Genomic DNA, 15,655 nt, shown 5'->3' with positions numbered 1-15,655 from the left:
CACATGGCCCCTTTGTTTTGAAGTTTTTAACTGGGTGGACGCACTATCCATTCCTCGAGGTTAAGGACCACTTCTAACTACCTCGCTGCCTCCTCAGAGAAGAAGCAGTGAGTGAGCATCATTAAAATGCTGACAGGAAAATCTGTGTCACTAAACTTCAAAATAAACCGTGAAAAGCACTCAGTGACCTCTGGCACTCATGTGCTGGTTTCCTTCATCTTTTAACAATTCAAAATCTTACAGAAAGCAAATGCTTTTCATGAAAATGGTTGACCTCCGGCTGCCCCTAGATGACAGTGACCCTCCAGAAACAACATAGCATAAGGTCCCAGATTGCATGTTTTTTAATTCAGGTAAAAAAAAAATCAACTGATATGAATCTTTGTGGCAACCCTAAACAGTAGAAGCTCAGCCCGGTCTGAAGGTAGTCTGTGGAGGTGAGAAAGGGCAGGTGAGGAGCATTGAAAGGCTACAGCTTCCGAAGAATGTTCTTAGGGAAAGAAGTACCTCCATCATCACCACCCACCCCAGCACACACACACACACACATTTTTCCATCCTCACTCCACTTCCTATCAGTTCAGTTCAGTTCAGTCTCTCAGTCGTGTCCGACTCTTTGCGACCCCATGAACTGCAGCATGCCAGGCCTCCCTGTCCATCACCAACTCCTGGAGTCCACCCAAACTCATGTCCGTTGAGTCGGTGATGCCATCCAACCATCTCATCCTCTGTCGTCCCCTTCTCCTCCCCCCTTCAGTCTTTCCCAGCATCAGGGTCTTTTCAAATGAGTCAGCTCTTCGTATCAGGTGGCCAAAGTATTGGAGTTTCAGCTTCAACATCAGTCCTATAACAAGGTTTATTTTGCTTGTTTTGTTTAGCATATTTGGGGGACAACCTCCACCATCTCAAGAGTTGCTGCCTTGGCCCCACAGGGCAGGGGCTGAAGCGACTGTATTTGATTAACATATGCAAACAAAATCCACCCTGTGTTTCGGAGCCGAAATGCCAGTTGGTCTTTGTTTTACAAATGCGTCTGTAGTTTTATCTATTTCTGATGTAGATGAGACACCATGACTTTTTTTTTTAAATTTTATTTTATTTTTAAACTTTACAATATTGTATTAGTTTTGCCAAATATCGAAATGAATCCGCCACAGGTATACCTGTGTTCCCCATCCTGAACCCTCCTCCCTCCTCCCTCCCCATACCATCCCGCTGGGTTGTCCCAGTGCACCAGCCCCAAGCATCCAGTATCGTGCATCGAACCTGGACTGGTGACTCGTTTCATACATGATATTATACATGTTTCAATGCTATTCTCCCAAATCTCCCCACCCTCTCCCTCTCCCACAGAGTCCATAAGACTGATCTATACATCAGTGTCTCTTTTGCTGTCTCGTACACAGGGTTATTGTTACCATCTTTCTAAATTCCATATATATGTGTTAGTATACTGTATTGGTGCTTTTCTTTCTGGCTTACTTCACTCTGTATAATAGGTTCCAGTTTCATCCACCTCATTAGAACTGATTCAAATGTGTTCTTTTTAATGGCTGAGTAATACTCCATTGTGTTATATGTACCACAGCTTTCTTATCCATTCATCTGCTGATGGACATCTAGGTTGCTTCCATGTCCTGGCTATTATAAACAGTGCTGCGATGAACATTGGGGTACACGTGTCTCTTTCCCTTCTGGTTTCCTCAGTGTGTATGCCCAGCAGTGGGATTGCTGGATCATAAGGCAGTTCTATTTCCAGTTTTTTAAGGAATCTCCACACTGTTCTCCATAGTGGTTGTACTAGTTTGCATTCCCACCAACAGTGTAAGAGAGTTCCCTTTTCTCCACACCCTCTCCAGCATTTACTGCTTGTAGACTTTTGGATCGCAGCCATTCTGACTGGCGTGAAATGGTACCTCATAGTGGTTTTGATTTGCATTTCTCTGATAATGAGTGATGTTGAGCATCTTTTCATGTGTTTGTTAGCCATCTGTATGTCTTCTTTGGAGAAATGTCTATTTAGTTCTTTGGCCCATTTTTTGATTGGGTCATTTATTTTTCTGGAGTTGAGCTGTAGGAGTTGCTTGTGTATTTTTGAGATTAGTTGTTTGTCCGTTGCTTCATTTGCTATTATTTTCTCCCATTCTGAAGGCTGTCTTTTCACCTTGCTAATAGTTTCCTTTGATGTGCAGAAGCTTTTAAGGTTAATTAGGTCCCATTTGTTTATTTGTGCTTTTATTTCCAATATTCTGGGAGGTGGGTCATAGAGGATCCTGCTGTGATGTATGTCGGAGAGTGTTTTGCCTATGTTCTCCTCTAGGAGTTTTATAGTCTCTGGTCTTACTTTTTTTTTTTTTTTTAATATTTTGAATGTAAGAGAAAAACTTCCCAGTGAAAAATCTGTTTACAGTGGTAATGTGCTTGCCTGAACATTTTGGGAAATATTTGCTTATTCTTCACAACAAATATTTGGCAGAGCAACTGTGTTTTAAATAGTAGCTACAACCTTGTAGTGAAGATATGATTACCCAAGGAGTGGTAAACATTTCAAGTCCATTCAGCGTAGCATTGTGTTCCTAGTCTATGCTTGCGTGCATGGTAAGTCACTTCAGTCATGTTGGACTCTTTGCGACCCTATGGACTATAGCCCACCAGGCTCCTCTGTCCATGGGATTCTCCAGGCAAGAACACTGGAGTGGGTTGCCATGCCCTCCTCCAGGGAATCATCCCAATTCAGGGATTGAACTCACGTATCTTTTGTCTCCTGCATTGGCAGGTGGGTTTTTTATCACCAGTGCCACCTGGTAAGCCCAATTTATGCTCAGCACCCTATAAGTGCTGGAAGATATCAAAGAAGTAAAGAAGCAGCTTCAGCTTTCTGCAATATTTTTAAAGAGAAAAGACAGAAATAAGGGGCTATGCAAGAGAGCATATAAGGACGTTGCAACATGTGACCTGCCAAGGACATATTCTTCTTTTAAGCACTAGAGGAAAAAAAAAAGTTATAATGTAGCTCTGCTAAGAAAAATGACTTAGCCTTATCTTCATTAGAGATAGTACGGTACAGTGGGGGGCAGGGGGGCGGGGAAGAAAGACTTTTAAGGTCAGAGTACCAATCCAGGTAATCAGTGGGGGTGGGAGGGGAGGGGACAAATATCTCAGCCAGAGGGTTCTTACACAGACCTGGATTTGAATCCTGACTCTTCCAGTGTTTCATTTTGTGATCTTGGACAAGTTTAGATTATAATTGCAAATGAGGATGATGATAAAGTATAACCGATTTATTTCAAAGTCTCAATGGCATAGGGCATACACATGAAATGGATTTATGCTAACCCAACCACTGCTTTTAACATTACTTTGGGAAAGTTTCTTTTCCTCATTGGAAAGCTTGTAATTTCTTATCCCTTTAATAAGCCAGGGAAAATGTCCAGTCCCTGTGTTAAATATTATTGAGATCAAGCAAAATCACTCGGCTGTTTGGTCCAGAAAAGACTTGTTTTGGAAGATAACACCATAAACCTATTCTGAAAAACAAGAGTAAACAAAACAGTTTACTGATCAAAACTAGCTACTAGCTATGAACAAGGTTCATTCCAAGACGGGAGCCTTTATTTGCCCTTAGCCAAAGCTGATATGTCACAAACAACCTGCCCTTACCCAGTGAGCCCTACTCCTGCCTTGCAGCACCTGCCCCAGTGTTACCAGCCCAGACTCTTAGGCCCTTTCCCAACTGCCCCACTTTGAGGCACCCCTTTGAGTCAAGGTGGTGTTGTCTCTTGGGCTTCCCTGGTGGCTCAGACAGTAAAGAATCTGCCTGCAATGTGGGAGACCCAGGTTCGATCCCTGGCTTGGGAAGATTCCCCTGGAGCAACTCACTCCAGTACTCTTGTCTGTTCTTTTATTGCAGTAGATTTAATAAACTTCTCTTGGCTTGATCAATAGGTTTTCTGGTGGCTTTTAAAGAAATTAATGGCCAGCACATCCCTTCAGAATAACTTCAGCAGCTCTCATAATATTCTGCCCATTCTGGAATTAAAACACAAGCCTATCTGATCTAGTTTATAAAGTCCAATTTATATCTTCTTCAAAGCACTCACCCAACCTTCCCTCACCCAGCTGCATGGCTTAAGGAACCTGGGAGTGAGAGGTGGGTTGGCCTTCCTTTAGATGATCTTATTTGCAAAGCTGAGATAGAGACACAGATACAGAGAATAAACTTGTGGACACCAAGGGGAAAGGGTCGGGGGTGGGGAGGAACTGGGAGATTAGGACTGCCACACATACACTATGGATACTTTGCATAAAATAGATATCTAATGAGAAACTACCATATAGCACAGGGAACTCTACTTAATGTTCTTCTGTTTAAATGGGAGTGAGGCAAGAAAGGGAGGGGACATGGCTTCAGATGACCCTTCTGCCTTGAAAGGACTAACATCGCTGGGAGGAGGAAGGTGACTATCTGGTCACTAGCTGGTTGCATGGAGAGGTTCTTCTCATATTGCTGCTCTGGCTGGTCCCAAGTGTCCCTACGTCCACCAACAGGGTGGCCCCCATGCAGATGGTGCTTGTGGCTTTCTCTGGGCACAGTCTACTTCATGCTGACCCGTCCGTCACTGATGTCCTTCTCCACGAAGGCAATCTTCTCCATCGTACCTGCCTCCCAAAATCTTTCTTGGTGTACTGCCCCCTCTCATAAACTTTCTGCTTCTTCATGTGGAGCCACAAACTACCAAGAAAATGAGAATGAAACAGAACGTTGTAGTGAAAATTAAACACAATTTAAAAATATGTGGCCTGCAGACAATGACTAGAAGTCTTCTTTCTTCCTTATCATATGTGATGCATTGTGAAGGGTGATACTACTTTTGTAATTAAGAATGAAATATGAGAATATTATATAAATTTACCATTTTCAAGTATATAAGAAAAGGTTCACAAGCATTTAGACTTCAAAACCAAAAACTAACCTACCTTGATTTTCTCAAAGTACAAACTAATGCAAATTTACCATCAAGTATTTAAAAATTTTTGTCCAGATCAATAAGGAAGAAAATTCTGATCCCAGATTGATACTCTATTTTGACTTATGCCAGAGTGACTCTATTTTGACTTTTTGTTGCTGTTTCCTTTTAATAAATAATCTTTAATTCCATGTCTTAAAAATCAATACTTTTTTGTTGATGTGGTTAGACTCTGTTCAAGGTGTGAAATCAGTATGTGCCAACACAAAAGGAGGATAGCTCTCTTAATAACACTTTTCCCAACATGTCTTAAAGACTATTGGTATTTGGGGAAGAGCCAAAAGAGCAGAGTGAAAAATATTTATAGCATATGAGTGTAATAAAAAATGTAATCATGAACAAACAATACATTAAACTGGTAGGACATAGTTTACATTAGATCACAGGAATGAATATCAAAAATACAGGCGATATTTTTGAAAAAACAACCAGCAGTGAAAAATTTATTTATAATGCAAACCAGACACTCCAAAATAATTTGTGGTTTACTTAATTCTTACCGTTCATCCTATATTCTTTTGAATAAGCTGAAGGAAGGCACCCGAGTAACTACCTCAGCTGTTTTTGATTTTGATTCTGAATTTTCAGTGAGATGAAAACTCTGGTCTCTACAACAAAAAGAGATGGCATCTCATTTTCAGAAATTAAGTTTTTTTTTTCCTCATTATAGATACGTATTAAAAAGAAATGCATTACAATAAATTACTATATTTCCAAATTGTCTCATTATTTCTGGGCAAATAATAATTATGTATAAATTCTGAATAAAAGAATATCACATTGCATCTTATGCATTCTGCAATGTGCACTCATAGAAAATCATTACAGTAACAAAACCAGCTGTATGTAATAGAAAGCAAATGATTTACAATGTTACTATGAGAAACTACTTTATTTCATATTATCATAAAAAGAGCAGAACTGAATATTTGCATGACAAATAGAAGAATCCAGGAAATTCCAAATGCAACTCAGTTTTTTTTTTAAAGGTATTAATGCTGGGAGGTGATTTGAAAGCTTTCTACTGTAGAGAATATTAGCAATTATAATTTGTAGTCATTATTATTTTAACAATTGAAAGAAAAAATCTACAAACATTAATAGAATATAGAAATAAATACTTGGAATAATATGTACTTCGATCATACAACATTGACATGACAAGAGCATATATTTAGTGATTTTGAACACTTTATTTCATTTAAACTGAGAGGTAAAATGATTTTTGTTCCTAAATGAAGCTTGACCCTGAAATTTGAACCACACCAAAAGTCTTTAAAGTCTGTATTTTAATGTTTTCTATGTCATTCACTGTAGCTGCCTACAACAGCCTAGTCCAAGAGGACTGGCTCTGCCTCTATCCCTAATAAAGTGGAAATCCTATGCAGACTGTGGGGCCCACCAGCTCTCTCCTTCCACCAAGCCACAGCCACAGGGACAGAGTCAGAGCTACTCTGATATGACCTGCCTCAAGAAAAGTTGACTTGGGTCTATGAGACACTTAACATCACCAAACTAGAGAAAGTGCAAGGATATAGATAATTCATGTGGCTCAGATGGTAAAGAATCTGCCTGCAACGCATGAGACCAGGGTTTGATCCCTGGGTCAGGAAGATCCCCTGGAGAAGGAAATGGCCACCAACTCTAGTATTCTTGGCTGGAGAATTCCATGGACAGAAGAGCCTGGCGGGCAAAGAGTCCCAAAGAGATGGACACGACTGAGTCACACACACACATACACAGATATTCATCCCTGAAGTCCAAGCTCCAAGTCCCCCATTCAGTTCAATTCAGTCGCTCAGTTGTGTCCGATTCTTTGCGACCCCATGAATCGCAGCACACCAGGCCTCCTTGTCCATCACCAACTCCCGGAGTTCACTCAAACTCACATCCATCGAGTCAGTGATGCCATCCAGCCATCTCATCCTCTGTCATCCCCTTTTCCTCCTGCCCCCAAACCCTCCCAGCATCAGAGTCTTTACCAATGAGTCAACTCTTCCCATGAGGTGGCCAAAGTACTGGAGCTTCAGCTTTAGCATCATTCCTTGCAAACAAATCCCAGGGCTGATCTCCTTTAGAATGGACTGGTTGGATCTCCTTGGAGTCCTAGGGACTCTCAAGAGTCTTCTCCAACACCACAGTTCAAAAGCATCAATTCTTCAGCACTCAGCCTTCTTCACAGTCCAACACTCACATCCATACATGACCACTGGAAAAACCATAGCCTTGACTAGACGGACCTTTATTGGAAAAGTAACGTCTCTGCTTTTCAATATGCTGTCTAGGTTGGTCATAACTTTGCTTCCAAGGAGTAAGCGTCTTTTAATTTCATGGCTGCAATCACCATCTGCAGTAAATTTTGGAGCCCCCCAAAATAAAATCTTCTACTGTTTCCACTGTTTCCCCATCTATTTCCCATGAAATGATGAGACCAGATGCCATGATCTTAGTTTTCTGAATGTTGAGCTTTAAGCCAACTTTTTCACGCTCCTCTTTCACTTTCATCAAGAGGCTTTTTAGTTCCTCTTCACTTTCTGCCATAAGGGTGGTGTCATCTGCATATCTGAGGTTATTGATATTTCTCCCAGCAATCTTGATCCCAGCTTGTGCTTCTTCCAGCCCAGCGTTTCTCATGATGTACTCTGCATAGAAGTTAAATAAGCAGGGTGAATATACAGCCTTGATGTACTCCTTTTCCTATTTGGAACCAGTCTGTTGTTCCATGTCCGGTTCTAACTGTTGCTTCCTGACCTGCATATAGGTTTCTCTAGAGGCAGGCTATTAGAGCTACCAAATAAGAGTTCTCTTACTAATCATGCTTTTCAGAGACACACCTAGTATAAGGCTATTTAACAACTTTTGTGGTCGGAGCTGTGGGTGGATATAAAATATATTTTAAATATAAATGAAAAATATACTAAATGAGTCCTGGAAATTAGACTTGGTTTATATTTTCATTACTAATCATTGTATGGCACAATGACATTAACCTGTAATACACCCAATATTACAACAGAGTAAGCCATTGTTCTGAACCTTGGTCTTCCTTTAAGATGTCTTTGTTTCCTAAATTTGAACATTGAATTTTATCTAATGAAGGAAAGCTATAAGTGATTAACTGTATCAAATGTTACTAATTAGCCTAAGATGAGCACTGAAAACTGACCCTGGCAACATGTACTTGTGGAGTGGGAAAGACAAAAATCTGATTGGAACACAGTTTAAAAGAAGATAGGAGAAAGAGAGAGCAAGCTGTGACAAGGCTTTCAGGAAGTTTTTCTCCAAAAAGAAATAGATAAGTGGGGTAGTAGCTGGAGGGGACACAAGGTCAAATGAGCCATTGTTGTGGTTTCATTTTTTTTGTTGTTGTTTTTTCGAATGTTTTTTATTGTGGTAAAAGTCACATAATATAAAACATACTCTTTTAACCATAGTAACTGTATAGTTCAGTGGCACTAAGTACATTCACATTGTTTTGTCACTGTCATCATCCATCTCCTGAATTTTTCACTTTCCTAAACTGAAACTCTGTCCTGTCCCCAGTCCCCCTCCCACCCCAGCCCCTGGTGTATACCAATATACTTTCTGAGCCATTGTGGTTTTAATATGAGCGGTATTAGAGAATATGCATACTGCCAAGACTTTGATCCAGTAGAGAAGAAAACAGCTGAGGATGCAGGAGGGAGAAAGAATAATGGAAGATGCAAAACCTTGAGAAGACAAGGGGCGAGATGCAACCCCTTCAATCTCTGGGTTGGGACGATCCCTTGGAGGAGGAAATGGCAACCCACTCCAGTATTCTTGCCTGGAGAATCCCATGGACAGAGGAACCCAACAGGCTACGGTCCATAAGGTCCCAAAGAGTTGGACACAACTGAGCAACCGAGCACACCATCATTGTCGGTTCCTGGTCTTTGGTCCATGTGCTCCAAACCTTTCCAATCATAACTTGGATGATCATTTAGGTCTACCAGTGGTTTCTTAGTCATTTTCTCACCTCTCTAGAGAAGATGAAAGTCTCAAGAGATTTTTCTGGTGCCTCTCTGATAACAAGAGGCTAAGGGGATTACCTCGGATCTTCTCTGTCTAGAGTTCCCCTGACCTGATGTTCTCCTGCTGTGCTGCTGCTCCAAGGCAGCATGGTGCAAGGGATTGGGGAGCCTCTAGTACCTGGCTCATTTTCAAGGAACTTCCTGGAAAACAGGATACAAGTAATAACTACTTTTGGTCTGGAAGTTTTATGAACGATATGCCCAATACTCATGCTCAACAAGGGAGAGAAGAGAAATGTCACAGAGACATTAAAAAATATCCAACAAGCTTGACCCTCTGTGAAAGTATTCTTATTTTTTCCCCTTCTCCCTGACCAGTAAAATCTTTGTCCAGTCTAATTCTTTCACCAATTGCGTTCTTCCAACATTTTTTATTTACTGCATAAACCATGGCTTTTGTTACCTCTTCCCTTACTGGTTACTTTGACATGGCTAAGTTGATGCTGGACCTTGGCATTGTACGCCTGGCTCTTCTAGCTACTGCCTCAGACTAGGAGGAAAGTCTCAAGGGGACTCTGTATAACTAAGAATGAGAAGCATGGAAGATGTTATCAATGTATTATCAACCCTACAGCCACAAGGGTCTATTAAGGTGTATTTTTCCAAGAGCGTATGGGGGTTTTCATTCCACAATACATTTATATTTAGTCTGTCCAAACACAGTATATTCTGTCAATATATTTGACCCATCACATACATTTATCTACGTAGCTAAGTTATTATTTATTCATTACTTTATAAATTAAATTGAGTTGAACTTAATTTGAATGATGGTAAGGTAGAATTTCTTGCTTTTCAATCTGTCCAAGTCATCTAACTATTGATGCTAAAATGCTAGTAGGTACCCAATATAAAATTTCATATTTATAAAATTCTTTACAGTTTCAGTTCAGTTCAGTCGCTCAGTCGTTTCCGACTCTTTGCGACCCCATGAATCGCAGCACGCCAGGCCTCCCTGTCCATCACCAACTCCTGGAGTTCACTCAAACTCACGTCCATTGAGTCAGTGATGCCATCCAGCCATCTCATCCTCTGTCATCCCCTTTTCCTCCTGCCCCCAATCCCTCCCAGCATCAGTCTTTTCCAATGAGTCAACTCTTCGCATGAGGTGGCCAAAGTACTGGAGCTTCAGCTTTAGCATCATTGCTTCCAAAGAAAACCCAGGACTGATCTCTTTTAGAATGGACTGGTTGGATCTCCTTGGAGTCCTAGGGACTCTCAAGAGTCTTCTCCAACACCACAGTTCAAAAGCATCAATTCTTCGGTGCTCAGCTTTCTTCATAGTCCAACTCTCACATCCATACATGACCACTGGAAAAACTATAGCCTTGACTAGACGGACCTTTGTTGGCAAGGTAATGTCTCTGCTTTTCAATATGCTGTCTAGGTTGGTCATAACTTTTCTTCCAAGGAGTAAGCCTCTTTTAATTTCATGGCTGCAGTCACCATCTGCAATGATTTACAGCATGCTTTTTCCATACACTATTGCAGTTTACTTTCTGGCAAATGTCTAATAAACAGAATTAGTAGATTAAAGTGGTATGTGAACCTTGGTTTTCTGAATGAAAACCCAACAATTTCCCATCATTGGGTTACGAAAGCATAAATGATGTCAAAAGTGACTTTTTCCCCCAATGGATGGGTTCACTGATACATGTCAATCCCTCTGCAGTTTATGCATAGCATTTTTTTTTTTTTAATTTGGCTATGCCGAAAGGGCTGTGGAGATCTTAGTCCCTAGATCAGAGATCAAACCCACATCCCCTGCAGTAGAAGGGCAGAGTCTTAACCACTGGACTGCCAGGGCAATCTCATCTCCTGCAGTTTATGGATGCCAAACACCACAGTAAAGGCTGTTGCTTCAGAGAGTATGCCAGGTGTTGCAAAATAGATTGATTCTCTTTTGCTTGCCTCTGAGGTTTCACTAATGCAGTGTTAGGCTCTGGGATTGTGTCAAGGATGCTATGATAATGCTTAAAGCCAACTGAAGTACAAGAGTTGTTCTAAGGATATGAAGAATTTGGTTTCCAAGTGTTCTTTGTCATCCTGATGTGAGCAGTGCCTGAGAGGACAATCTCCCTTCCAACCTTCCTTCTTTTTTGTGATGGGATATGAAAAAACAATGGTGATTGATGTTTATGTTGGTTGTAGCTTTATCTCTTTCAAATTAAATGAGTATGTGACGTTAAAGAACTTAGCATAAGGTAAGCAGGGAGGCCTGGCGTGCTGCAATTCATGGGGTCGCAAAGAGTCAGACACGACTGAGCAACTGAACGGAACTGAACTGAAGCAATCAGAAATAGTGGCTATTATTATTATTAATATAGAGATCCAAGAGCGCTCAGTCACACAGTCATGTCCAACTCTTTGCAACGCTATGGACTTCAGCCCACCAGGTTTCTCTGCCCATGGGATTCTCTAGGCAAGAATATTAGAAATTGAAAGTGTTAGTCACTTAGTCATGTCTGACTCTTTTGTGACTCCATGGACTGTAGCCCTCCAGGCTCCTCTGTCCGTGGGATTCTCCAGGCAAGAATACTGGAGTGGGTTGCCATTTCTTTTTCCAGGGGATCTTCCTGACCTAGGGGTTGAACCTGCATCTCCTACATTACAGGCAGAATCTTTACTGATGGGCCACTGAGGAGGCCCTAATATAGAGATAACATGCTTAAAATTAGAGTGCTGTGTGGAAGTTTGAAAACACTGATCAGTCACTGAATGTTTATCTTACTAGGTGTACCAAAGGATGTGATGCTTCTGTTTTTAAATTTATCACAATTCTAAGTAAAAATCTAATATTTTAAAATACTATCTGGTATATAATTTATTAAGTTTCTAATTCAGCTGCTTGTAGAGAAAGAAGTTATATAATTTAGAGAGTCTTGATTATTTTTCTGGAACTCAAAATCTAATTAAGTTGTTAAAATGATACTTTTAAAAGTTAATGTTCAATATTAAATGAAGGTCTGAATATTAAGGAGTTATTTTATTTTTATTTGGAAAAAGTGTCTGATAACATTGGTTTTGGCTTGAAACTAAAGTAACTCAGAGTCTCCACTGGTTGACTCTCATCCACTGAGCTAGTGAGGCACCCGCTGCAGCTGTGTGTATGTGTGCTAAGTCGCTTCAGTGGTGTCCGACTCTTTGAGACCCTATGGACTGTAGCCCGCCAGGCTCCTCTGTCCATGGGATTCTCCAGGCAAGAATGCTGGAGTGGGTTGCCATGCCCTCCTCCAGGGGATCTTCCAACCCAGGGATCGAACCCACATCTCCTGAGACTCCTGAATTGCAGGAGGATTCTTTACCGCTGAGCCAGCTGGTGGGCTGCCACCAGCTGCTGCTCCAGATACTTAACTCCTTGGTGAAGAATAGTCCAGAACAACTGTGCTGCTGACTGTTGCCTTCAGATATGAGGAAAATTGTTTCAAAGAGAAGTGGAATTATACCACCAACCCAACAGCAATGAACATCTTTTGAGCACTTCCTGTGTGCCAGTTCCTCCCTGAACTTTACTTGACCCCTTATTTCATCCTCCCAACAATTTCTTTTGCAGATGAGGAAGGCTAAATTTAGAGAGTTTACATAATTTTCCAAAGGTCACACTGGTAGTTAGCTTCCAGGGGACAAAACCTTTCCTGGGATGGGCACTCAATGAAAGCTGAGTGAATGTTTCTATCTGAGTGAGTGCCAGGAACTTTGGAGTTAATCTTGCTTTACAAAATGTTGCAGCCCTTGATTTCTGAGCTGTCTCATGCTCCAGACTTCATGTTTACAAAGCTGGTTTGTCCCATTCCTTTCCTGTGTTCAAATGTATATAAGCAAAGAGAAATAAAAACCCTTGAAATTACACGATGATTTAGTCAAAACTTGAGCTTAGAAATTCAAACAATGTACTTCACAGTTTGGACAGGAGTTGTTTCTTTTTTTAAACTTCCTTAATTTATTTTTAAAATTTATTTTTAATTGGAGGATAACTGCTTTACAATATTGTGTTGGTTTCTGCCATACATCAACATGAATCAGCCATGGGTATATATATACGGCCCCTCCCTCTAGAACCTCCTTCCCATCTCTCACCCCATTCCACTCCTCTGGGTTGTCACAGAGATCTGGATTGAGCTCCTTGCCTCATACAGCAAATTCCTATTGGCTATCTGTTTTACATATGGTAATGCATATGTTTCGATGCTACTCTCTCAATGCTGCTGCTGCTGCTGTCACTTCAGTCGTGTCCGACTCTGTGCGACCCCATAGACGGCAGCCCATGAGGCTCCCCCGTCCCTGGGATTCTCCAGGCAAGAACACTGGAGTGGGTTGCCATTTCCTTCTCCAATGCATGAAAGTGAAAGTGAAGTTGCTCAGTCGTGTCTGACTCTTAGCGACCCCATGGACTGCGGCCCACCAGGCTCCTCCATCCATGGGATTTTCCAGGCAAGAGTACTGGAGTGCGGTGCCATTGCCTTCTCCGATAAATGTCCTTAATTTTTATTAAGACCTCAGGTTACAAGAGCATAGTTATCGGTACAAATTCCACAATCTAAATACCTTATCCTTCTCGATAAGCCTGATCAACAACCACAGCAAAAGGTTGATGTGAGTCTATCGGAAGCAGTTCTAGATAATCTGAGATCCAAGTTTGGAAGTAGAAGAAACTTACAGGCTGCCGTTTTACTAAAGAAGAATTTATGTTGCTTAAGGTCATACGCACCATTGGTTGGCTGAGTCAGGTGGCCCCTCTTCATTCAGTGCCCGTTCCATTATCGCCTCACTTTCTGGAAGCAAATACTGCTTTCAAGTCTACTTTGCCAAACTAACCTTGTCCTGTGTTTAGTCGTGTCTGACTCTTTGCGAACCCGTGGACTCTCCTCTGTCTATGGGGATTCCCCAGGCAAGAACACTGGAGTGGATTGCTATGACCCTCCTCCAGGGGATCTTGGGGATCCAACCCAGGGATCAAACCCAATTCTCCTGGCTTGCAGGCAGATTCTTTACTGTCCTGGAGAAGGAAATGGCAACCCACTCCAGTATTCTTGCCTGGAGAATCCCATGGACGGAGGAGCCTGATAGGCTATAATCCAAGGGGGTCGAAAAGAGTCGGACACGGCTGAGCGACTTCACTCACTCACTCGCTCACTCTTTACCGTCTGAGCCACCAGGGAAGCCCTGTCAAACTAAGTCTGATGCTTAATTTTGGCTACATAGATCACCAGTGATCATTTCAATGATGAGAAAATGAAATAATACAGGGTCAAAATCGTGTGTCCCTGAATCATAGACTGTAAGTGCTTGGAAGGTGACCTAATCCAGACCATGTAAAAGATAAGCACCCGGTTCTAAGCCCAAACTACCTTTATTATCAGACATTCAGATGGACTAAAATATTGTTCAGGCTGATTGAAAACTGCTTAGCAGAAATAGTTTGAAATCTGACCTTGGGTCAAGAAGCACTGGGTCTGTGCCTCAAAATGCAATACTTTTCAACTGGTTTTATATCAAACACACAAAATATAACACTACTTTTAAAGTCCTCTATTTTGTTTTGTGTGGATTAAATTAGTAGAAAGGGAGAAAGGGTGCTCGCTGGGTCTTATGCAGGGGGAGAAAATTATCCCACCAAATGCTTTTGCCAGCTGCTCACCTGTTTAATGCTCTCCAAAGGAACATATATGTTAGTTTCAGAAATATTGTCATTCTAATCCTTTATTTCCTTTTTAAAGTCCTCCATCTTCGATTTTAACTGGTCATAAAAAAATATCATCAGCTGTTTACAAAATACAAGGATGATGAGTTTATGTTAGTCTGATAAACATTTCTTTCAGCAATAATCAATATGATCCAGTCCTTGTTAACCTCCACATAAATCCAGAAGAGTAACCGTGTTCTGGAAGATTTCAGCAAGGCTCATGACAATGAGATAATCACAACTTGAAGACAAATACCTGTGTATTTGCAAACTCTTCCCAACTCATGCATCCGACCTGGGTCTCCTATGTTGCAGGCTGATTCTTAACCATTTGAGCCGCCAGGGAAACCGGAAGGTGTCACTCAGTTGACTCTGTTGAGGGAACAAAAATTGCATAACATAATAGTATGATACTACGAAGGGGAAATTTTTAAAAAATATCCATATAAAACATTTTTACATACAAATATGTATCCTGGTCCACAAATTCTTACCCTTCCCAACACATTATGAATAGAAGTTCTATTTATTATTATAAATGAAAAGTTTAAGGCTTTTCAAAATCCCTTACACCTTTATGTAATTTCTTTCAAATTTTGAGTTGTTAGTGTCAATTTCCTCATGCAGGGTCTATAAACACAAGTTATATTTACTTCCTTTCTGTAATAATCATTTTCATTTGGGAGAGAGAGAGATCTTTTTCTGCTGCATTAGAAGATCCTTTATTAATAAATTACATAAAAAGGGGAATCTGCATTAGTATACCAAGCAAATTCAATTAGACAATGATAATGCAATTTGCTTCCTTGTGTTCTGGATGGACTACTTAGAATTATTAAATGATAGAGAATGCTTTAAGTGGTTCCTGTTAAAGACTCTTACTTTACAAATGA

The 15,655-nt window shown here is 40.9% G+C and overlaps 1 long non-coding RNA gene across 1 annotated transcript; it reads right to left on the bottom strand.

Moving 5' to 3' along the window:
- Nucleotides 1–1,010: 1,010 nt before the first annotated feature.
- Nucleotides 1,011–15,138, bottom strand: LOC133239462 (uncharacterized). Its single transcript, XR_009733843.1, has 3 exons — nucleotides 15,019–15,138; nucleotides 5,528–5,635; nucleotides 1,011–4,732 (listed from the first exon to the last, which is right to left on the bottom strand). It is a non-coding gene; the product is annotated as an uncharacterized LOC133239462 (long non-coding RNA).
- Between the last annotated feature and the right edge of the window lie 517 nt (nucleotides 15,139–15,655).

Source organism: Bos javanicus, chromosome 26 (assembly GCF_032452875.1).
Source record: "Bos javanicus breed banteng chromosome 26, ARS-OSU_banteng_1.0, whole genome shotgun sequence".
NCBI lineage: Eukaryota > Metazoa > Chordata > Mammalia > Artiodactyla > Bovidae > Bos > Bos javanicus.
Note: the sequence above shows the minus strand (reverse complement) of the source record. Positions and strands in the feature narration are given on the sequence as shown.